This window comes from Narcine bancroftii, chromosome 2 (genome assembly GCF_036971445.1).
Source record: "Narcine bancroftii isolate sNarBan1 chromosome 2, sNarBan1.hap1, whole genome shotgun sequence".
Taxonomy (NCBI): domain Eukaryota; kingdom Metazoa; phylum Chordata; class Chondrichthyes; order Torpediniformes; family Narcinidae; genus Narcine; species Narcine bancroftii.
Genome location: NC_091470.1, coordinates 325,125,273 through 325,151,043, shown reverse-complemented (window position 1 = coordinate 325,151,043; position 25,771 = coordinate 325,125,273).

The following is a 25,771-nucleotide window of genomic DNA, read 5'->3' as shown; positions in this document are numbered from 1 at the left end:
TAACAGGCCTGATTGGAGTATTCAGCTTTAGGACCAGGTGGTCCACACCAGCAGCTTTAGGGCCAGGTGGTCCACACCAGCAGCTTTAGGACCAGGTGGTCTACACCAGCAGCTTTAGGACCAGGTGGTCCACACCAGCAGCTTTAGGACCAGGTGGTCCACACCAGCAGCTTTAGGACCAGGTGGTCCACACCAGCAGCTTTAGGACCAGGTGGTCCACACCAGCAGCTTTAGGATAAAGTGGTCCACACCAGCAGCTTTAGGACCAGGTGGTCCACACCAGCAGCTTTAGGATAAAGTGGTCCACACCAGCAGCTTTAGGACCAGGTGGTCCACACCAGCAGCAGAGCCTCCTTTTATTAAGAGTGAGATGAGGAGAAATGTCTTTGCTCAAATGGCAATGAACATGTAAAATTTGCCACCATACTGGGCTCAGAAAGATAAGTCAATAAATATTTTTAAGAAAATAGATAAATTTCCAGAAGCAAAAGGCATCAATGAATATGGGGAGAGAATGGGAATTTTGCATTGACTAAGGCAGTGGTTCTCAACCTTTATCTTTCTATTCACATGCCACATCGGTGCTCTGTGATTAGTAAGGGTTGCTTAAGGTGATTTGTGAGTGGGAAGGGAAGGTTGAGAATCACTGCTCTAGACCTAATTGTTACTGAAATACTAGGCTTGAGAAAAATTGTCATTTTCCTTTGGAGTTATGAAATTGTGCACATAATGAGTCAATTAGGTACAATTTAAACAGTGGTTTTCAATCTTCTTTCCACCCACCTACCTTAAGCAATCCCTTACTAATCACAGAGCACCTATGGCATAGGGATTACTTAAAGTGGTATGTGAGTGGAAAGAAAAAGGTTGGGACCACTGAGCTAGATGAACAAAGAAATGTGCTTGGAGTTGTGTTTGCACATATCTCCCCCACACTAACCCAGCACATTAAGGGTGAAAGATGAAATGTTTAAGGGGAGCCTTTGTGGGGTAGCTTCTTCACTCAGAGGCTGGGAAGAGTTGTCAAATGCACTTTTAAGAATGGACATATAGATGGCTGGGAGGAGTATGTAGGGCTATGGCCCAGATGCTGGTCAATGGGACTAGGCGGAATAAATCATTGGACATCGAGTAGATTGGCCAAAGGGCCTGTTTCAGAACTGTGGTGTTCAATGATTCTATGTCGATATACTTGGGCGGCATCAGTGATGGAGATGGTGTAATGGAAGATTTAAATTGTGTTTTTTACTTTTGCAGGCTTTGCTTCTGGAAGGCAGAGAACCTGCTTGTGTTTTAGAATCAGCAGACATAAGCTAAATTCCACCATAGGGCCCAGAGATGCAATTATCTGACAAAAGGGCAGCTGTGTTCCAAGAACATTTCCTGTTTTGGTCACAGACTGTCAGAAGCCTAGCCTTGACGCAATGTTTTGGTCACAGACTGTCTCAGACTGACAGAGGCCTAGCCTTGATGCAAAATAAACCATTTATTCAAAATGATAAGCTGTGAGTAAGCAAAATTTGGGTAATATAAGCCATGGTCCCGCTGATGAAGTAGGAGACTCTCCGAGAGGTGGCAACATCTCTCAGCAAGAAGAAGAACTTCTAGAGTCCAGCCAACGTCCCAGTCGGGGGAGGTGGAGAAGCTACTACCGGCGCCCTGACAACCTACTACAAGTGTGCAGTCGTTGCCTCGCTTCGGCAGTTGGGACCAGTCCAGGCATTGATAATTAGGAAGGGCTTGCACATTATAGTGTAAATTCAGCTTTAGATTTAGTAATAAAGACTTGTATAAATTGAACTGCTCTCGGTGTGTGTGTCTATTTTCTTTCGGTAGCTCAAACACTGTGACCAATCTAAAACGAACAAAATGAGAGGTATAAGTTTACCCAAGACAGATGGCACCCATTAGCTACAGCAGCACACATCTTCAGCAGCTTAAGGACCAACCTTTCACCACATTACATTTTGAATAGCTTAGTTAAATTCCAATGATCCGTTCTTTCATCTAATTAAAATAATACTTTTTCTTCCCTTTTCTTCTCATTCTTGAAGATATTCTGGTAAATCTATAAAACCATTTATCTGCTTCTCTAATATCACATTAAAAATGAGTGTTAAGATCTGTCTATCTCAATCAATGTACCTAGGATACATGTATTTAATCTCCTGTGTGTGCTCAGCTCCTTTGTATGCATATGGGGGCTGACAATTAAATAATTGGCATTTTGTTTGATTTATTTTAATTGATTGCTTCTGTCTGTTGCTCTGGAAAATTAAATCTAGTTGATCTTGTATTGTATTCCCTAGATTCATTCTATTTCTTCCAATTGTTAACAGTAACCTCCAGTTCCCTGTCCATTTTGATCTGAAATGACCTATTAATTTCTTTCTGATACCGATGAAAATGAATCTTTTTGAATGAATTTATTCTTAAAATTGTTTTAAATGATTTTATTTGAAATCATTGATTACATTTCATGAATTCATAATTTAAATAAATTTTTAAACGTACAGCATGGAAACAGGGCCTTCAAGCTCACGAGTTTTGAAGGATGAGGAGGAAAAAAAAATGGAGCACCTGGAGGAAACCCATACAGGCAAGGGGAGAACGTACAAACTACTTTACACAGAAACCCTTTATTTACTTTATTAATTAGATTTGCTAGCTTGCAGAAAGAGCTTAAGATGTGTCATCTGGTTCTGGAGGTGCCTCAATTATTAGAGACAGCATTCCAAGTTTCAGGAAAGGAACCATGTCCTGATCCTAGCTTTATTAATGAAGATAATTAATAACTGAAGCCACATTAGAAAATTTTGTTGACAATTGAATTTCAGGTTACTGTTATCTCATTAAAAGGTTTGAAAATCTTACTTAGTAATGCTATTTTAAGACCTCATAACAATACAAGGGTTTTACAGAATAAAAGAAAGTTAATAATGAATCAGTACAGGGTGATGTCTAAATCATATACTACAGGAACAAATACAATAGTTAAATCGATTCAGAATCATCAAAATTGCAAAAGAGTTAATGTAGCAGATAGTCTAACACTCTTATAGCACCAGTGACCCGGGTTAATGTAGCAGATGGTCCAACAATATTATAGCACCAGTGACCCGGGTTCAAATCTGCCACTTTGTAAGGTGTGTGTATGTTCTCCCCATGATGGCAAGGATTTCTTCTGGGTGTTTCAGTTTCCTCCCCCATTCCAAAGATATACAGGTTCATAAGTGAATAAGACACATGCTAGTATTTGATAGCACAGGCTCATGGGCTGGAAGGCCCTGCTACCATACTCTAATCTAATTTTTTTTAAAAATCACGATTTAAGGCCCAGAGCACAATCTGTGTGATGCACGAGTTAATATTTGCTGCTTGCTTTAAGTTTAGAGGAGGCTTTTTTCCCCCTCAATAAAGTGTGCGAAGCAAGAAGAGAACCAGTGGACTGGCAAAACTCAGCCAACATAATGATGAATGGACATTGATTGGAAAAAACACAGCTGAAAATAATCAACTGGTCCTGTAGCATCCGTGAAAAGAAAAACAGAGTATCTGATTCAGATCAAATACATCTTCTGATAACCTAAAATCCCAGCTTACTGTGCAGTCAAATCTTGTTACTTAACACTGAACATACATGAAGGTAGGAGCAATATTTTCACGGTGTCTCATTTACTACATCCCTAATGAGCTTTCCAATAATTTTCCCATCATGAAGATTAGCTTACATTTTTTTGTTGACAGGTTGTCAAAATGGTTCTGATAAGAAAGTTGTTGCACACCTTTAATTCAATTATCTGACAATTTTGTAAAATATAATGTTATCAGTTGCTACCATTTACTTTCTTCTGCAACGTAGCATGACATAGAGTTCTGGTGATTCATTAAATAAATACCTTGACACCTTTTAATTAATTTTCTATTTCCTCTGAGATATGAAAGCAAATTTATGTTTCAATTCTATCTGCTATTAAGGATCAAGTGCTTCCTTCTTTTAAAAGAAAACTTTATTTAAATGATTTTTAAAATATATACAGTCAGACATAACAAAAAAAATCAATTTTTATATAAAAGAACCCACCCTCCCACCCCCTCAGCCAACCCCCCTTAAGGGGAGCCAAAAATAAAAGTAAATCATAAAGCATATACAATATTTCAAAGTATTTCCAAATTCATATATTCCAAATAAGGAGACCACATTTTAATAAAAAAGAATAATTATCATGCAAATTACATATAATTTTTTCCATAATAATACAAGCTCTTTATTCATTATCCCAATGTACTATATTAATCTCCACATTATCTTTCCAAGTACTAGCTACACCTTTTCATGCTACAGATAACACTAAGCGTACAAATGCAATTTGTAATTTATCCAACCCCATTCCCTTCAAAGAAACCATATGGCACAACAAAAAAATTGATGGGTCTAATGGTAATTTAATTTTAAATAATTTCTCCAAAACCAACCTAACCCCTTCCCACAATGGTTGTACTTTATCACAAGACCAAGCTGCATGTAAAAAAGTTCCAGTGCTTAATCCACATCTAAAACTGGAATCCAAATTACTAAATCCATATTTTTTCAATTTCTCTGGAGTCAAATATAACTGATTTTTAAAGAATTATAATTAACCAATTCATATCTCACATTTTTCAATTTAGTTACACCTTCATGACACATAACTTCCCAATTCTCTTGAGGGATAATACGTTAAATTACTTTTCCATTTATTTCTAGATTTCTCACAGTCCGGTTTATCCATTCTTTCTTGTAACAATTTATACATATCCGAAATATAACCTCTCTTTGGTATAGAAGAAATCAAAGATTCAACTTTTGTTAATTTAGGAAATTCATCTCTTTACCATAATTATCTTTTATCAAAGCTCTGAACTGATAATACACAAATAAAGAATTTACTGATATATTAAATTTCTCCTTTAATTGATTAAAAGAAAGAAACTGACCTTCTTCAAAACAATTTTGAACCATCTTTATACCCTGAGAATTCCATCTCTTTAAATGGTCATTAAACATTGAAAAAGGAATAAGCTGATTTTGATATAACAGAGTTCGAGTTGATAATTTACCCTTCATTCATAGAACCACATTTCTTTTAACTCATATCTTTAACAAATGTTTTAATACTGGCATATTACATTTCTGCAAGAAATTCATATTCCACTTATGTATAAACTGATGTACATCAACTTCAGAAATACAAGCCAATTGGTGCAACATAGGAATTCACCAGTATTGCGTCATCTGCTCAACATTTGGAAGAAAATTCACGTAGAAAGGAATAAAATAAATTATCAACTACCAAAATTAATATTGACACAAAATCAACTAATCTCTTTCACAATAGATAACCTTTCCTTCAGAGAATGGGAGAGAAAAGGAATCAAAAAAATAGAAAATTGTTTTTCGGGCAATAAATTATTATCTTTTGAACAAATGAAGGACATATATAATATAATTCACGGTACAATGTTTGCTTACCACTAACTGAAAACTTACTTGAAGGACAAATTGGGAAACAGTCTGAGGTTACCAGAAGGAAGCAATTTTGAATATGTGATTACAATGATAATGATAATGAAAAAATTTATAACAAGCATGTACATCAAACTGCAAGAAAAGGAGAACGAGGAAACAAACTGTAAACCTAAACAAAAATGGGAACAATATCTAAACATAAAGATAAAGAATGAAACATGGGAGAAGCTATGCTCCGGAACTATGACAAATACAACAAACACGAGGTTACACATGATACAATATAATTGGTTACACAGGCTATACATCACACCCCAAAAGTTAAATAAATGGGACCCAACCATATCAAACAGATGTTTTCGCTGTAAAAAGGAAATGGGAACAACAATACATGCAATTTGGGCATGTGAGAAATTGAAAAATTTTTGGGAAGATCTAAACCAGATATTGAATAAAATCACAAAAAGCAATATATCAAAAAACCCAGAGATTGTCCTTCTAAGTAATATAAGAAATAAAGAATTTGGACTCGATTTGGATGGAGCACAAAAAAGATTTATTATGATAGCCCTAGCTGTAGCAAAAAAATGTATTATGTCAACCTGGAAATTAGAAGACAACTTGAGAATACAACAATGGTACATAGAAATAAATAAATGTATTCCATTAGAAAAAATAACATATAATTTAAGAAATAACATCACAATATTCAAACAAATATGGGAAGCATACATGAAACACAATAGAGAAATCCTACCATGGACCTCCACCACCTAAAATGACAGAAGGAGAAGACAACGAAATGAACTGACCCAGTATGTAAAAGTAAAAGACAAAAATTTCTTGTTTATTTTTATTAAGTGATGACATTGTTTAATGGGTTTAATGTATCATATAGTTTGAACTTTGAATAAATGGGGAGGGGGATGAGGGAGGGAGGGGGGAAAAGGGGAGAAAATGACACTATATATTCAAGAGAAAAATGTCTGTATGTATTTTGGTCAGTATGGTTCATAGTGTGAAAAATAAAAAAAATTAAAAAAAGAAATACAACCCAATTCCACCTTCGCCCAACTAGTGGGTTGGTCAACATCCATCATTCTACTGATAAATTTCAATTGTGCAGCTTCATATTAATTTTGAAAATGAGATAACTGAAGTCCACCTAGTGCATATTTCCAAGTAAGTTTCGGCAAAGCTACTCGAGCTAACTTTCCCTTCCATAAAAATTCCTTCACTGTCTTAATCAAATCCTAAAAAAAAGCACTTTGAAAGTAGACATGGTATTGACTGAAATAAGTATTGTATATGGCTAAAAATATTCATTTTAATACAATTTACTCAACCAATTAAAGTTAATGGAAGATCTTTCCATTCAATCAAAACCATTTTAATCTTTTTTTTAATAGGGGAACATAATTTAATTTATATAAAGATTGATCATCTTCATTTACAATTATTCCTAAATATTTAATTCTATCACACCATTTTAATTTTATAATATTTTTACATTCTGAATAATCTCCTTCCCCAACTGGCAACATCTCACTCTTATCCCAATTTACCTTATATCTAGATAATTCCCCAATTGCAACAAACAGTCTTGTAAATATTTCAAAGATTGTTCCGGGTCTGTTAAATACACCAACACATCAACTGCAAATAAATTAATCTTATATTCAACATCTGCAATTCTCATTCCTTTAATCTTATCATTCTGCCATATTGTCTGAGCTAATGGTTCAATAACCAATGCAAACAAGGTTGGTGATAATGGACAACCTTGCTGAGTTGATCGCGTTAATTTAAATGGTAAAGAAGTTTGACCATTTGTCACCACTCTGGCAATTGGATTTTTATATAAAGCCTTAAGCCAACCAATAAAAAAAGGGCCAAAATTAAACTTCTCTAACACTTTAAATAAAAAATTCCATTCAACCCTATCAAAATCTTTTTCCGCATCCAGCGCAACTCGATGCATTGACCAATGTTATCAATTTAAGGATATTGTCAGATGCATTTCTGTTCTTAATAAAACCTGTTTGATCTATATGTATCAACTGAGGTAAATATTTAGCAAGTCTATTCGCTAGTACTTTAGCTATAATTTTGTAATCCAAATTTAATAAAGAAATAGGTCAATACAAGAAAACTTTTAATGGATCTCTATCTTTGTTTGGAATCACAGTGATAATAGCACTCGAAAAAGATCTTGGTAATGAATGATCCTCAATTGTTGCAATACATTTCTTAATACTGTGGATAAATCTTCATAAAATACTTTATAAAATTCAACTGAAAATGCATTGTCCCCTGGCGACTTGCCATTCGGCATCTCTTGTATAGCTTTTTTAATCTCAAAATCTGTAAATGGAGCTTCTAATTCCTTAACCTCCTACTCCCCTAAAACAGGTAACTTTAACTTAGATAAGTAAGATTCAATAGAACTAGCATCCTGTTTTCCCTCAGAAGTATACAATTTCTGATAAAATGAATAAAACTGATCATTAATTTCTTGAGGTTTATAGGTAAATATTGAACTCTTTTGAATAGCATTAATAGTTTGTAATACCTGTTCCATTTTTAATTGCCACGTAATACCTCATGAGCTCTATAACCATATAACCATATACAGCACAGAATAGGCCAGTTTGGCCCTACTAGTCCATGCCGTAACAAATCCCCACCCTCCTAGTCCCACTGACCAGCACCTGATCCATACCCCTCCAATCTTCTCCCCTCCAAGTAATTATCCAGTCTTTCCTTAAATGTAAATAACGTCCCTGCTTCAACCACCTGCGCCAGAAGCTTATTCCACATCCCAACCACCCTTTGCGTGAAGAAATTTCCCCTCATGTTCCCCTTATAATTTCTCCTCTTCAATCTCAAACCATGGCCTCTGGTTTGAATATCCCCCACTCTTCATTGAAAAAGCCTATCCATGTTGACTCTCTCTGTCCCTTTTAAAATCTTGAACACCTCCATCAAATCCCGCCTCAATCTTCTACGCTCCAGAGAAAAAAGCCCCAGGCTGCTCAAGCTTTCTCTGTAACTCAAACCCTGACATCCTGTCAACATTCTCGTGAACCTTCTCTGCACTCTCTCTATTTTGTTTATATCCTTCCTATAATTTGGTGACCAAAACTGCACACAGCATTCCAAACTTGGCCTCACCAATTCTTTGTACAATTTCATCATAACATCTCAACTCTTGAATTCAATACTCTGATTTATGAAGGCCAACATTCCAAATGCCTTCTTCACCCCTCTATCTACCTGAGTATTAACTTTGAGGGTACTATTTACCATAACTCCTAAATCCCTTTGTTGCTCTGCACTCCTCAATTGTCTACCATTCAATGTATATGACCTATTTAGATTTGCCTTTCCAAAATGCAACACTTCACACTTATCCGTATTAAATTCCATCAGCTATTTCTCAGCCCACTCCTCTAGCTTTCCTATATTTCTTTATAAGCTATGGTAATCTTCCTCACTGTCCACAATACCACCAATCTTTGCATCATCTGTAAACTTACTTATCCAATTCACCACCCCTTCTTCCAGATCGTTAATATATATAACAAACAATAGTGGACTGAGGACCGATCCCTGAGGAACTCCACTAGTCACCGGCCTCCAATTGGACAAACAATTTTCTACCAATACTCTCTGACACCTCCCATCCAACCATTGCTGAATCCATTTCACTACCTCCTTATTTATACCTAATGCCTCCACCTTTTTTCCTAACCTCCTGTGGGGAACTTTGTCAAAAGCTTTACTAAAGTCTAAATAGACAACATCCACAGCCTTCCCTTCGTCAATCTTTTTTTGTAACCCCCTCAAAAAGCTCTATAAGATTTGTTAAGTATGATCTACCCCTGACAAAACCGTGCTGATTACTCCCTAGCAATCCCTGTACATCCAAATATTTGTAAATACCATCTCTCAATTTCCATAAATCTACCCACCACAGACGTCAGACTCACAGGTCTATAATTTCCAGGCTTACATTTGGACCCTTTCTTAAACAGCAGAACAACATGAGCCGCCCTCCAATCCTCTGGCATTACTCCCGTGACCAGTGACATCCTAAATATCTCTGTTAATGGCCCCACTGTCTGTACACTAGTCTCCCTGAGTGTCCTTGGGAATACTTTGTCTGGACCCGAAGATTTGTCCACCTTTATCTTTTTTAACACTGCCATCACTACCTCCTCAGTTATCCTTATATGATTCATGACCTCCCCACTATTTTTCTTTACTTCAACTGCTACAATATTTTTTTCCCTAGTGAATACCAAGGAAAAGAAATCATTTAAAATTTCCCCTTCTCCTCTGAATTCTCACATAGCCTACCCTCCCTATCTACAAGGGGTCCAATTCTATCCCTCACTAATCTTTTACTTTTAATGTACCTATAGAAACCCTTTGGATTTATTCTTACTCTGCCTGCCAAAGCCTCTTCATGCCTCTTTTTGGCCTTTCTAATTTCTTTCTTAAGATTTTTTCTACACACTCTCGCACAATTCATAGTAACGTTGCTTAGATCATTGAATTAATTGCTCATACTGATATATTTGTAAAGTATTATAATGTAATTTCAACTTAGTTAATACTGCTTTCTTATCTTCTGTAACATCTTTCTGAAATTCCTTTTCCAACTTAGTAATTTGTTTCTCCAATGTCAAACTTTCCACCAAATATTGTTTTTTTTTTAAACTTTGGTAAACTGATAATTTGTCCACGCAAATATGCTTTCAAAGCATCCCACAATACAAAATTACTATTTACTGAATTAACATTCTCAGCCAAAAATAAATTAATCCTTAACAAATGTAATAAACTCTGATTTCTTCAATAATATTGTGTTAAACCTCCATCTGTAAGTCGATTGTAACCCTTCTGAACTCGTACAAGAATTGAACAACATAGAATGATCAGATATAACCCTACTCTTATATTCAGCCTTCACTACTCTACCTTGCAAATGTGCCGACATCAAAATGAAATCTATTCTGGAAAATTATTCATGCCTAGATGAATGAAAAGAAAAATCCTTTTCTGTTGGATTTACTCTCCTCCAAATTTCAACTAAATACAGATCTTTCATCAAGGCTCCCATTTGTATTGCCATCTTTGATTTCCTTATACTTTTCAGAGATATATCCAATAAAGGATCTAAAACACAGTTAAAGTCTCCTCCAATCAGAATATTTTCATTGGCCTGATTTCACATTTAAAAAAAATCCTCTGATATGAATCGATCATCATCTACATTATGTGTATAAATATTCAACAAAGTCCATGATTCAGGAAAAATTTTACAATTCACCATCAAAACCCTCCCAGCATTTCCTTCAAATGATTCCAATTCAAATGGTAATTTCTTATTAATCAAAATTGCTACACCCCTTGCCTTAGAATTAAAAGAAGAAGCAAACCCACTCCCTCTTCAGTTTCAAATGTTCTATTTCAGTCAAATGTGTTTCTTGCAAAAAAGCAATGTCAACTTTCATTTTTTTATATAGGCCAACACATGTTTACGCTTAATTGGATTATTTAATCCTTGAACATAGAAGGTAGCGAAATTCAAATTAGACATTTCTTTAACATAACAATAAATTTCACATTATTATAGAATATTGCTCCCCTTTCTAACCTTAATACACTAAACCCTCCCCCTATATAAAAAAGACCCAAAAATCAAAAAAAGAAAAAAAATACTTCCCCCCCAACAAACTACAAAAATGTAGGAACTCCCTAAAAATTTGGGTGTGGTAAAACCCACTAGTGACAGATGACTGTCGAAAGTGTCAGTGCCATCCACCCCCCCCCCAGTCAGACATTTGCAAATATTTAGTCAAACACATTCAACCTAGTGATTCCAATCCCAGTGACTGTTCCAGATCTTCAATATCAAGGAGACTTTACATCAGTTCAACCTTCTTTCCATTTTGTCCATATTTCCCATTCTTCCCATTCCCATTTACATTGACCCTCCTTTTGGGCAACGATAAAGGCGACCTTCCACTTCTTCACAAATGTGGCAATGAATTAACAAAAATTAATCCATCATGATCATTTTCAAAAAATTGAGATTGAAAATTTCCATTAAAAACTTTCAATACAGCAGGATAATGAAAAGCAAATTTATAACCCTTTCTCCACAATACTTCTTTAGCTGAATTAAATTCTTGATGGCTTCCAATAATTTCTTGACTCAAATCGGCATAAAAAACACTCTGTTATTTTGAACCATCATTGGAGACTGTTTTTGCCGTGCCTTCTGCATCGCAATTCGTAATATCGTTTCCCTATCTTGATATTTCAAACAATGGATCAAAACTGCTCATGGTGGTTGGCCCGGAAAGGGTTTTTTCCTCAGTGCCCTATGTGCCCGATCCAATTCCAAACCATCTGGAAAAAATTCATTGCCTCGGGAATCCACTTCTTAAAATTTTTTTACCGGATCCGAGCCTTCAATATCTTCTGGAAGACCTACTATTTTTACATTATTTCTTCGACCTTCATTTTCTAAAGAGTCAATCTTCTTCAATAATTCCTTCTTCTGAATCCCCCAATCCACTAAAGAATCCTCCACTTTTTCCATTTTTTCTCTATTACGATCCACTTGATTCTTACATTCAAAGAAAGCTTCTTCATTTTTTTAAGTTATCCTGTACACTGTCCACTGCCTTTATACATCTATTAACATCACTTTTAATCACAGTCATATCTTTCTTCATAAAAGTAATTTCTTCACAAATGTTATTCATTTTAGTTTTCATTTCCATAAACCCTTGATTTATCTGTGAAGACATCTGCGCTGACATATTTTCCATTTGATGTGCAATCCCTTCCAAAATTGTAAAAACCGAATCCAGTCCAGGTTCTTTAGTCCCAGGCTCCATAAATTCTTCCCGTGTTCATTCCATTGCAGAGGGATTTTCTTCCTCTTCCAGCACAATTGAACCTCTTCCAGTGCGGCTGCGAGTCTGTATCCCCATCAACAGCATGCCGACCTCGTCAACCCGCCATCGTTTATGTTCCTCCACAGCCCACACCTTCTCCAGCAATTCTCTGATACACAACACACCGCGCATGCCCGGAAAGGTCGCTGACCGTGCAGGCGCATCTTCTGACGCTGCACTGTGTGCCCGTAGACCACCAGGCAGTACTGCAGGCTTGCGCAATTGTCCCCGATCAGCTGATCTGCCCACATGCCCGGGCTCACGGGAGCGTGAGTCAGAGCTGGCCAAGCTCACAACAGAACCGGCACCATCTTGCGAGTGTGCGATCGGCACCAGTGTTATACTTAGCCGACCAGGGGTCCATTGAAGCTTGGGAGCTCCTGTCAATGACTCAGTGGCTTCATCTTGGTAGGTAGGCCTCAGTTCTTCAACACTTTTATAAGGTAGCTTCTTTTGTAACTGAGCTTTTGATTTCTTCACATTTGCAGCCATTTTAATTCTCCACTGTTCAGAAGTCTGTAAATACCATTTTTCACCACTTTCACAACTTTTAAAATCGGATATTTATAAGTCCAACTGGGAGAGGTGGAACTACATGTCCTCCTTCTACACCCATCTTGCCATGCCCCCCCAAGTATTTCCTTCCTATAGTTAAAAATAAAATAATCAAAATAAACTTGAACTCAGATGTAAAACAACTGAAAACAAATCGACCATTGTCGCGCTATCAATTAGACCCGACAGGCCACAAGTCAAGATTAATAGGCCTTAATCACTATAAACACAGTCATATCTTACATGCTGTTGGCCTGATTCCAAGGCAGTACTGAGGGAGGGGGAATTGGGTGATACTGTCTTTATTAGGGATCCTGGAGGGGAAGTTACAATATTGGGGATGAGCCAACCAGTACAATGACTGCAGTACAGTGTTCCACCACGGCGGGCAGCAACCTCCTTTGAAGAAGACCACAGAGCCCACCTCACTGACAAAAGACAAAGGAGGAAAAACCCAACACCCAACCCCAACCAACCAATTTTCCCTTGCAACCGCTGCAACCGTGTCTGCATGTCCCGCATCGGACTTGTCAGCCACAAACGAGCCTGCAGCTGACGTGGACATTACCCCTCCATAAATCTTCATCCGTGAAGCCAAGCCAAAGAAAAAGAAGAATCAGGAAAGTTGATGAGCTTATCCATGTCAGCCAAGCTGTCCACCTGAGGTACAAGTTATACAATTTGCTTGCATCTTCTCTAATCCTTCTAAACTTTCCTCTCAAAACAAAATTTGAACATTGTAAGTGTTAAATTTAAATTTAGACATGCAGCACAGTAACAGGCCATCCTGCCCAATTTACACAAAATTGACCTAAAACTCTAATACATTTCGAACAGTGGGAGGAATCTGGAGCTCCCTGGGAAAACTCACACAGACACGGGGAGAATGTACAAATTCTTTGCATACAGCACGGGATTTGAACCCTGGTCCAAATCGCTGGTGCTGCAAAGGCATTGTACTAACCGCGATGCCAACCGTACCCAGCTCTACCACTTATTCTGGCAGTTTTTCCCATGTATCTATTACTCTCCATGTGAAATGTTTCACCTCAGGACCCTTTTAAATCTTCCCCTCTTCCCTTAAACTACTGCCCTTTAGTTCAGTTTTAGATTCCCCAACCTTGGGAAAAAGACAGTGATCATTCACCTTTTCTATACCAGTCATGAATTAATACACCTATTATGCTCTAGGAAAAAGTCCTAACCTGTTCTGATAACTCAAGCCCTCCAATTCTGGTAACATCTATCAATGGGAATAGTCCTGCTAAAAATGAAATCCGGAACCTGCTGAGACCCAGCTCGCAGGCATTTAAGTCTACAGACTCAGATCAGTACAACAGGAGCAGGTATGACCTGTGAGAAGCCATCTCCCAGGTGAAATGGAGATTCCAGATGAAAATGAAAATAACAAGGGATGTCTGACAGCTGTGACAGGGCATAAATGCCATAACCTGCCTCAAAACCAAATCCTCTAAAGTAGCAGATGGCAAAGCTTCTCTCCCAGAGGAACTCAATGCCTTCTAAACTCAATTTGACAGCGGTAACAGCAAAGAACAATCCCTCTACATCCCCATGTCCCCTGATAATCACATCCTGTCAATATCTGAGGATGATATGTATGCTGCCTTCAGGAGAGTGAATATGAGGAAAGCATCCAGCCTGGATGGAGTACCTGGCCGAGTATTAAAGATCTGTGTTGACCAATCGTTCAACCAATCGTATTCACGAATTTCTTCAATATCTTACCCCAGCAAGGCTTGGAACCCACCTGTTTCAAACAGGTGTCAATCATACCAGTGTCCAAGAAGAGAGTAGTAACCTGACTTAATGACAATCAATCAACAGCACTTACAACAAGTAATGAAGTGTTTAGAAAGGCTGGTGATGAAGCAGATCATCTCCTGTCTGAGCAGTGACATGGATACATTCCACTTCACCTGTTGTAGAAACAGGTCTATGGTGGATGCCATCTCACTGCTCTACACAAAGCCCTGGAACACCTGGTCAGAGAAGATACATACATCAGGTCGCCCTTTATCGACTATAATTCGGCATTTAACACCATCATCCCCTCGAAACTGATCAGCAAACTCCAAGACATGGGATTTAACACCCACTGTGTAATTGGATCATGGATTTCCTCACATCCAGATCACAATCAGTGAACATTGGTAAGAATATCTCCTCCACAATCTCCATTAGCACCGAAACACCTCAGGGCTGTGTTCTTAGCTCCTGGCTCTACTCGCATTACACCTACGACTGTGTGGCTCAGTACAACAATATCATCATCTACAAATTTGCCTATGATACCATGTTAGTGGGTTGTATAAAGGAAGGGGATGAGTCAGCACACAGGATGGAGATTGAAAACTTGGCTGAATGGTGCACCAACAACAACCTTGCACTCAATGTCACCAAAACTAAGGAATTGATTTTTGACTTCAGGAAGGGAAACCAGAGGGGGGGGGGCATGGTGGGGGGGGGGGGGGTGGTGGGGTCAGTGGTAGAGAGGGTGAAAAAAATTAGATTCTTGGGAGTCATTATCTCAGAGGATCTTTCCTGGACCCAACACACCAATAGCATCATAAAGAAAGCACATCAGTGCCTCTCCATCCTCAGGAGATGGTGGAGGTTTGGTATGACACCAGAAACCCTGGCAAATTTCTACAGAGGTGTGGTGGAAAGTGTGCTGAATGGTTGTGTCATGGTCTTGTCTGCAGACACTAACATCCCTAAGCATAAAGCCTTCCAAAAGGTAGTGGACCCATCCCAGGACATCACAGGGAAAACCCTCCCCACTATTGAGTACATATATAGGGAACATTGCCGTTGGAAGGCAGCAACAATCATCAAAGACCAACACCACCCAGCACATGCTCTGTTCTTGCTGCTATCATCAGGAAAGAAATATAGATGCCACAAGACTCACACCACCAGGTTCAGGAACAGCTACTACCCCTCCACCATCAGACTCCTCAATGACAAACTCAATCAGGGACTTATTTAAGGACTCTTTCTTGTACACTTTATTGATTTTGGTGTTTTTTCTGTATTACACAGTCAGTTTGTTTACATTCACTATCTATTTACAATTCTTTTAATTGTTTAAATATTTACCCTGTGTACAGTTTAATTTTTGCCCTACCATATAGAAGTAATTCTGCCATGTCTGCAGGAAAAAGGAAACTTAGGGTTGTATGCACTCTGACAATAAATCTGAAATCTGATCTCCATTCCTCCTTTTTGCATACTCTCCAGCTTTATGACATTACTAGGTAACCCGAACTGTGCAGAATATTAAGTGAGATCATATCTACGACTTGTACAGCTGCAACGTAGTGTTGCAACTCTTGTACTGATGAAGACAAGTGTACCAAATTCTCCTCCACAACTCCCAGTACTTACAGAAAAATATGGACTTGTCCCCCTCAGTCTTTCTACTCTACTGAACTTGCCATGGCCCTATCATTTAATGCTTAAGTTTAACCAAGCAAAATACATAATTTCACATTTTTATAAGTTATATTTCATGTACCATTCCTTGGAACACTTTCTCATCTCATCTAGATCCTGTAGTAATATTTGGTAACTTTCTTCACTGCCTACTCCTTCTACCAATTCTTGGTGTTATCTCCAAACTTACTGACCATGTTAACTACAGTTCTCATCCATATCATTAATATGGATGACAAATAAATGTGGTCCCAAGACTGATCCTTGCATTGTTCACAGATCTCCAATCTGAAAAAAAACAAACCTCCACTATCACTCTCTGATTCCTACCACTGAGCCAATTTTGCATCCAATATTCTCGCTGGATCCCATGTGATCTCACTTTCTGGATCAGCCAACCATGCAGGATGTTTTCAAAGGTCTTGCTAAAGTCCGTATCAACAACATCTTGACCTCCATAATCCCCTTGGTCACCTCTTCAAAAAATTAGTGAAATGATTTCTCATGCACAAAGCCATGCTGATTCCCCTAATCTTTGCAAATACTGGTGGATCCAGTTTCTAAGAATCCCCTCCATTATAGTCTCTTTCACACTGCCAACCCTTCTCGGAAGCAGGTAGACTTACCGCTTACCGGGCATTCTACACCTTTCCCACTGCACCGTGATTTCCCTGGTTTATTGGGAACCCGGGATTTTGGGGGTGGGGGGGGTGGGGGGTCCTGCCTCCAGTGGTAATGTCACGAGTGACATATTACATACTTGCATGGCAGTGAAATCATACCGGGAATAAAGCACAAATGTGATCAATATATAAAAGTCTATGGAAAATCTAACACAATGGACCACAGATTGTTGAAACGTAGGACAAATCCATAGACTAGCCTGTCATTATTCCCTAAACAATAGAGTATTACAAGAATTTACATAGTATTACATTACATTAGGTATTAAATATAATCTTACAATAATTTAAAACACAGGTACACGCTAACAGCCCTGTTGGCCGTGCTCTGACAGCCTCGTCGACTGCATAGTTATATTTCACAGCATGGCCGGCCAAGCTCTGACATTACTGCCAGCCGTGCTCTAACAGACTGATGCAAGCACACAGACTCTAACCGTACCTGGTAATTCGGGTAGACCATTCACACAATAGAGTGATTAATGGATTAACTTGCCCCTTCCAAGAGTCAGAGTATGGTTGATTTTAACTTGCCTTATCCGGTTGTGTTGTTTTCCACTGCATGATTATTGGGTACGCACCGCTAAATTTACCCAGTTCAATCCACATGTACTTGACGGTATGAAAGGGACTGATATTAGGCTCACTGATCTGTCATTCCTTGGCTTGACCTTTTACCCTTTCTTAAATGGGGGGGGACAATATTAGCCAACCTCCAGTTTTCCAACAACTCATTCGTGGTGAACAATTATGCAAATATCTCCACTGTGGCACCAGCTATTTCTTCCATAGTTTCCCAAAATAATTGATCAGGTCCAATGGCTTTATCCAACTTTACATGCTTTAACACCACCTATTATGTAATGTGGATATGTTTCAAGACATCATTATTCTCTTTTCTGAATTCTCTAGCTCTGATACATTTTCCATAGCAAATACAAATTTAAAAAAATGAATTAAAGACTTTGCCTATCTCCTATGTCTCCACAATGTGTGTCCTCAGCATGGGGAGAGGTAGCCTGTCATGCCTTGTGCATGCCTCTTGCTTATCTACCTGACTGTGAATAATTGAAATCGCTCACTATTGCTACTTTCTTTCTAGCAATTATCTTATTGATTTACATAAATTGAGATGGCTAATTGACAGGGAGAAAGACTTAAGGAATATATTGTACTTTGGATCAGCTCTAATTGAACTACATAATTTTCCCCTAACAACTTCCCCAAAATATCACTTTTTTTTTGAATGTGTATAATTCTATCCCCTTGCTATGTTTAAATTTAGATACAACTTCAACTTCCAGCTGGGATTCTGTAGATCAATGTTTTGAGCAGCAGAATATTTTAGTCAATTTATTCCTAAAACTTCTAGCATTTTCTAAAGAAACACTTGATTAAGCCTTAAAGTCACTAGATCTATGCTGCTTTCCTGATTTCATTCCATTTTTATAGTGGTAACAATTAAGGAGTTGAATTTATGCATGCATTTTCCTAATGACATCCCTTCTGGTTGGACTCACTTTGCAGACTGTGCATTTTATTCTCTAATCGGTTTTAAGAAAACCTTTGAGAAGTTTTCACATCGTCAGCAAAAATAAAATTCACAACTAATTTAACTGAAATGAGTTACATCTTTATCTTCTGTTCCAGTTGCCAAGTTAATTCAAATTGTCAATTGGTTGCATCTTTCGTCTTTATTTTTAGTGTTAACCACATTTCATTTGGATCTACTCTCACTTTTAAGTTAAAAGGTTACAGAGAACATAAACAGTTAAGAGACTGTGTGGGCCATGTGACCTTTCAAATTTGCTTTGCCATTCAATGAGTTCTTTGCTCTTAACTCAACTGTCCAGCTTGAGCTCTGAAACCTACCATTTCTTGTTTACCATCATCCAAATTCACTCTTAAATATCATTAACCAGGCCAAGTGGCACTGAGAACTTGGTAGCATCTCTGTGGAGGAGTGCATGGCCAGCTGGAGTCTTCCTATTAGTATTGCTAATCCATTGCTGCAGTGAAGAATGTGCTTGAGGTGCAAGTGACCTCCTTGCACAGCACCACATCCAGGAGCTGAAGGATTGGATAGACATCATATCAGGTCCCCAAGCACTACACCAGCCATTCAAAGTACAGCTAGCATGGCAGCATTCATTTGAATCCAGCTACCAACCTTCACAAAAAAAGTTAATGAATGTTCACATTTTATTTTATTAATATTATTATTTCTAATTAATTTATGTTTAATGTAGTTTCAGAGGGTTTCATTAGTTTTTAGCTTTCTATTTATTAAAAAATTTAAAGATCTTCAATTTTGATCATTGAAAACATTCAGAAATACCTTCTGATGAAACAAATAGGATGAACCAAGGCTTTAACATTATGTTCTGATACCTGCTTCCTCTCACCTTGTTGGTAGAACATTAGAAGCCACACATCAACAAAGGATTAATATAGCTGCAGTCATCCCCAAGAGGTGACTATAAGCCAGTTCCAATGCAATCAGTCATATTGCCTCAGCTTCCACTGCTTTTAGGGATCAACTATTCCAAATATTCATAATTGAAGGAAGGAATTCCTTCCATTTTTATTTAGAGTTCCCTAATTGCCAGGAGAGATAGTCACACAATACCTATCCCATCAAACCCCTCATTTCTCTAAATCCTTTCTTTTTAAAATATTTTTATTGAGTTTAACATATAAATCCAATATAGAAAAACATCTAATATAACAAATAACGTCATATCATATGCATATCTCAAATTAAATATAAGTGAATATCAAAACTTATCCATAATTGTTTATTTAACAATATTTCTTTAAAATATCAAATTCGAGCAAAGTGGTAATTAACTGTTTAATATAATCCAATATAGTACTGGATAGAAAATAAATAAGACTAAATTAAACAATCCCTTTATCTAAACAAAGGGAAAATTCTGTCTTAATTAATGATATGATCCATGACGATCATATTTAAACCCATGTTTGACAAGTTAATCTAAAAAGAAGAAAAAATAGCCCTCTCTCTAACCAAGGTTAACATGTAAAAATTGTGCAAATTCTAAACAGACAATCTCTGGAGCATACAAGCATCTTAAATTATGATAGCAATCTACAAATGACCCCCACATCTTGTCAAAATGAAACTTTGTATCTTTAATGTTGTATCTAATTTTGCTTAAACAGAACATAACATCATGTAACCAACGGCCATGAGTGGGTGAGGAGTAATCGTTCCCTTTCATTAAAATTGCTCATCTAGCTATCAACGAGGTAAAAGCTAGAATTTTCTCTTCTTGAGAAACACCAAACAAAACAATGAAAGGGCTGGGTTCTAATTTGATCTTTAAAATCTTAGATAATATCTTTCCAAAATTTTTCTTCATTAGGACATTCCCAAAACTTATGAATCAATGAGGCTGCAAACATTTTACACTTATCACATTAGGCATCAACATCCGGGTAAAAATGAGATAATTTTAGATATTTATTTGGGATGGTCACCTTTATCCATTACAATGATTGGATGTATAAATTCAATTAAAATGAACCTTTTACCTAAATTTTTATATCTTTTTCAAGTTTTACCAATCTTCATTCCTAAATCATTTTTTGATTCAGTGGACATATTTATTTCCTCGTATATATGGCAAGAAAAACACGTATAAATAAAAGTAATCTTCAAAAGACTAAATGGAGCATGGTTCTATCAAGTCAAGTCACCTTTATTTATTGTTCATACCACGCTCACACAGTAAAGACAAGATAGCATTTCTCCAGGACCACGGAGCATATTTATATAAATATAAGTTAAGATACAAGTTAAACACACAAAATATTAAATATTAAGATGTATATTGTAAGAGTCCCTGGTATGCACATATGTTCTGGGAATTCAGGAATTCAGGAGTCTGATGGCATGGGGGGGGGGGAGTAAACTGGACATATGGGCCCTAGTGCTGCAGTATCTCCTACCAGATGGCAGAAGGGAGAACAGTTTACTTGAGGGGTGTGTGTAGTCCTTCACAATGCTTATTGCTTTTTGCCTGCATCGAGTGTTGTAGTTGTTCCTCATGGTAGGAAGAAAGGCCACAATAATCTTTTCCACTGACTTTACTATCCTCTGCAAGGTCATGCAGTCCGAGGCAGTACAGCTACCAAACCAGCCAGAGATGCAGTTGCACAGGATGGTCTCCATACATCCTCTGTAGAATGTAGTCAAGATGGAGGTGGGAGATGAACTTTCCTCAGCCTTCACAGGAAGTAGAGGTACTGTCGGGCTTTCTTGGCTATGGAGCTGGTATTAAGGGACCAGGTGAGATTCTTATCCAAATCTTAGATTTTATTACTGGCCGGTTAACATGCATAATCTACTTTTATTGGTACATTTTGATAAACTACTCACCCGCCCTTCCTGTGTAGAAATAGAATAGAATTTCTCTAAAAATTCATCTATGTTAGCTATTTTAGGTTCCTCTTTACCCCTTTCCTTTTCTAAATTGACACATAATCCAATAATGAGAAATAGGTTGAGAATATGGTCACAAGTTAGAAAAATTTTGGCCATAATAGTTTCTCTCTTGCCAGTCCTATTATAGATAACCATCTTTCTCAACCTTAAGGAATGGTTTAGATTATTTATCAGAATTTATAGAGATCTTTTTATTTGAATGTTGCTTCTTTTGAACAACTGAAAGTCAAATTTCAATTTCCCAATAGACATTTTTTAGATATTTACAAGTTAGACATTTTGTGCAGAAGAAGCTTTCAGACTTTCCTCAAATCTCAGAAAATAAATTATTGCCATTTCTCCAAATTCTAATCCCATTCTTCCCAACAAATGTTGTGGGTTCAGTTTATCATCCAAAGACTTCAGCACAAAATTTTCAGAGAAATTCTCGTAATGTGTTCCAACAAATGTTGAGTATGTCACATTTTCAATGCAGCATTCTACAAAGACCTGGACATCTCTCAGATAGTAGAGAAATAGCTCTATTTGAAGCATCACAAGAAATACTCCCAGTTTTGTGCTCAATTTTGTTGTGTTATTTCTGTACTGGTGAACCTTTGGATTGATACAGAGTGCACTGATGACCACTTTAGTGCAGAAAACATTAGAGAAGCCCTTGGCAAAAGGTGCTACAGAACAGGAGCTCCATTGTTTTGCAAACACAAATGTCAGAACCAGAGCTGAGGCCAGGGGGTTGCCAAGGAATAATGATAAATTGCCACAGGGGTGGTGATGGTGTAAATAGAATTGAATGCAGCAATATACAGTGGTGGAAATGAATGAAGGGTGGGAAGAGACTTCAAACAGTTTTCCTTTAGTAAATAATTTATTGTGAAAAAGTCTATTTTTGGTAAATAAAAAAAGGTAAGAGGAGTAACTACACAATGGGGTTATTCCCTCATCAGACCATTCAGGACATGTGGACACCAAGCCAAGTCCAGGTGCTTGTCTGCAAACCCTGTTGATGAGGCTCACAGGCAAGCACCAGAGCTTGGCCTGGCTGGCAGTGAGAGGAGCCCTCCAGGTCAGATCCTCACTGCATGTTGGGAATATCACCCACAATGCACTTTGTCCGTGCATTGACTGCAGTGGAGTGGAGACAACCACCCACTTCCATGCAGAATGCAGATTCACCAAGAGTGTGTGGAGAAGGATGAAAGGGTCCTTGACACAGTTCATTGCAATGTGCAGAGGGCTCTCTGATTTATGGGCTCTTCCCCAGGATGCTCACAGAGACAGACATCCAGAATTGCTGGAAGTTTCACCATCAACTTGGTGAAAGATGTCCTTTGATCTGCCCAAAGCCTGTTGGTCTTTCAGCCCATGAAGATATCAGTGAGGGAATGCTGCCAACTGGCACTTTCCAAGCTGAATGAGTATGTGCTGAGAGATGCACTGAAGCTTGGTGCAGCCAATGCTAGGGCACTGTGGGGAATAATCACAGTCCAGAGTACTTTCATTATCAGGCATTGAAGGGCTGAGACCAAGAGGAAGCCCCTCAATCAACAGAGGGGGGAGTAATAAGGAGTAATGATAATGCTGCTAAATAGAGAATGAACATAACACTGTGATGGAAATGTATCAATATAACACTAAAGGTACGAACAGATATTAAACGGTTTTCTTTTTGTAAATAATTTATCATGAATAACTTTTTTGCTTAAAAAATGAGAGAGGATCAGTTAGACTCTCAATCATAGAATCAGAATCAGAATTTATTGTCATGAACAAGTCATGAAATTTGGTGTTTTGCAGCATCATAGAGCAAACATTAATATTATGAACCATCTTACAACAATAATATATATAAAAATTAAATAGTAATGCACAAAATGTAAGGCAGTGTCTTTGGTTTATTGATTATTCAGGAATCTGATGGCAGTGGGGAAGAAGCTGACCTTGTGCCACTGAGCGCATGTCTTTAGGCTCCTGTACCTTTTCCCCAATGGCAGCAGAGTGAAGAGTGCATAGCCTTAGTGGTGGGAGTCTTTGAGGATAGAGGCTGCTTTTTTAAGACACCACCTCATGTAGCTGTCCTTGATGGAGCGGTCTGGTTCCTGTGATGTCGTAGGCCGAATTCACAACCCTCTGGAGTTTATTCTTATACTCTCCACAGTATACCTGTAGAAGTTTATGAGAGTCTTTGATGACATACCAAATCGCCTCAGACACCTCACGAAGTGTAGCCATCGGCGAGCCTTCTTTGTAATTGCATCAACGTGGAGGCTCCAGGACAGATCATCAGAGATGTTGACAGCCAGGAATTTGAAGTTCTTGACCCTCCCCACTACTGAGCCCTCAATGAGGACTGGGTCATATTCCCCTGACTTCCTCCTGAAGTCCACAATCATCTCCTTGATTTTGCTAACATTGAGTGCAAGGTTATTGTTGTGACACCACTCAAAGAGCTGATCTATCTCCCTCCTGTATGCTTTCTCATTGATGTTTGTGATTCTGCTGACAACTGTGGTGTCATTGGCAAACTTATAGATAGCATTGAAATTGTGCCTGGTATGGCATGAGTGTATAAAAGGTAAAGCAGTGGGGTAAGCACACATCCTTGAGGTTTGCCTGTGTGGATAATCAGACACTTTGTTTCAAATTCGTACTGGCTGTGGTCTTCCCATGAGAAAGTCAAAGATCCAGTTGCAGAAGGGGGTTCAGAGCCCCAGACTTTGTAGCTTCTTGACCAGCACTGAGGAAATAATGGCATTGAAGGCTGAACTGTAGTCAATGAAGAGCCACCATATGTATGAATTGGGTCAATGACCAAGTAAGCCACATAGATGATGAAGGGTTAAGAAGATAGAATCTAGGGGCCATTAGGTCAAGAAATGACCATCCCCAAAAAAGAGATTCAGTCTGTTATCCTACAAATTCAATGGCATTAGTATTGCCAAGTGCACTACCACCAATACCCTGGGAATAAAAACTCAACTGATCCAACCTCGTAAATAGCATAATAGAAGATTAGATCAGAGGCCTGTGGTGAGAGACCCACGTCTTAACACCTCAAGGAGTACGAACGTTAGTCGTTCATCTTTGGCTAAAATTTCCCCAAGTAATATGACTGCGTACATGGTTTGAGTAGTAGACTCACCAACAAATTTTTATTGGTACCATGGGAAGGGCAATCAATGCTGGCCTTGCAGCAATCATGTCTGGATAATAGGGCTGTGTTTTTTATATGAACTATCAATTGTAAACTTTTCAGTAGATTTATTTTCTATATAACAAAGTAATTAATTCTATTAAAAAATACTTACCTGTGTCAATTCCTGCTGTAATAAAACTGACAATGTGTAGCAGAAGTTATGAAAATGTTGTCCCATTGTTTAGTAAAATATATAATTCTTGTCATGCTTTTAAATAATAGATAACAGAAAAGAGGTATTGATTTTAATGCACTCAAACCTTCTACATTGTATCAAGGGATATTAGAACTTGGATACTGAAATAATTCTCATTCAAAATCTCTACTGTAATCACAAGGCACACTATTCTGACTCTCTTCAATCCAAAAAAGTTTTATTTAGGCTCAATTTTGACATTAAAGAAAAATTTTGGATTGGTACATGGATACGAAGGACGATGGGACTAGGCAGAATAACAAGATGGGCTGAAGGGCCCGGTTATGTGCTGTAATATTCTATGGTTCTATTCAGATTTTATATTATAAGCTTATTTAACTTTGTAAGCCCATTTTACACTTCCTCACCTCAAATTAAACAATTCTTGCACCTTAAATGTGAAAGTGACAAGCATTGGGTGATAAAATATATTGGTTTGCCTTTCTATTTCAGTCCTTAGATGTCACACAAGGAACATTCTGACTTCAAAGGTTCATTTTCAATGTCACAATGCATTAGCTGATATCTTTGTGAGTGATTACAATGCAACCCATCAAATCAATGACCAGCACTTCCATTCAATAAGGGCTGTCACCTGGTGCATTCATGAAAACAAATCAATTCTGCTTCATAAATCTAAATGCATAATGTTTGCAGGCTAGATATTTAATGATGAATTATTGATATAAAACAGTCTAAACAAGAATATTTGTTTACTTTAAAATCATTTT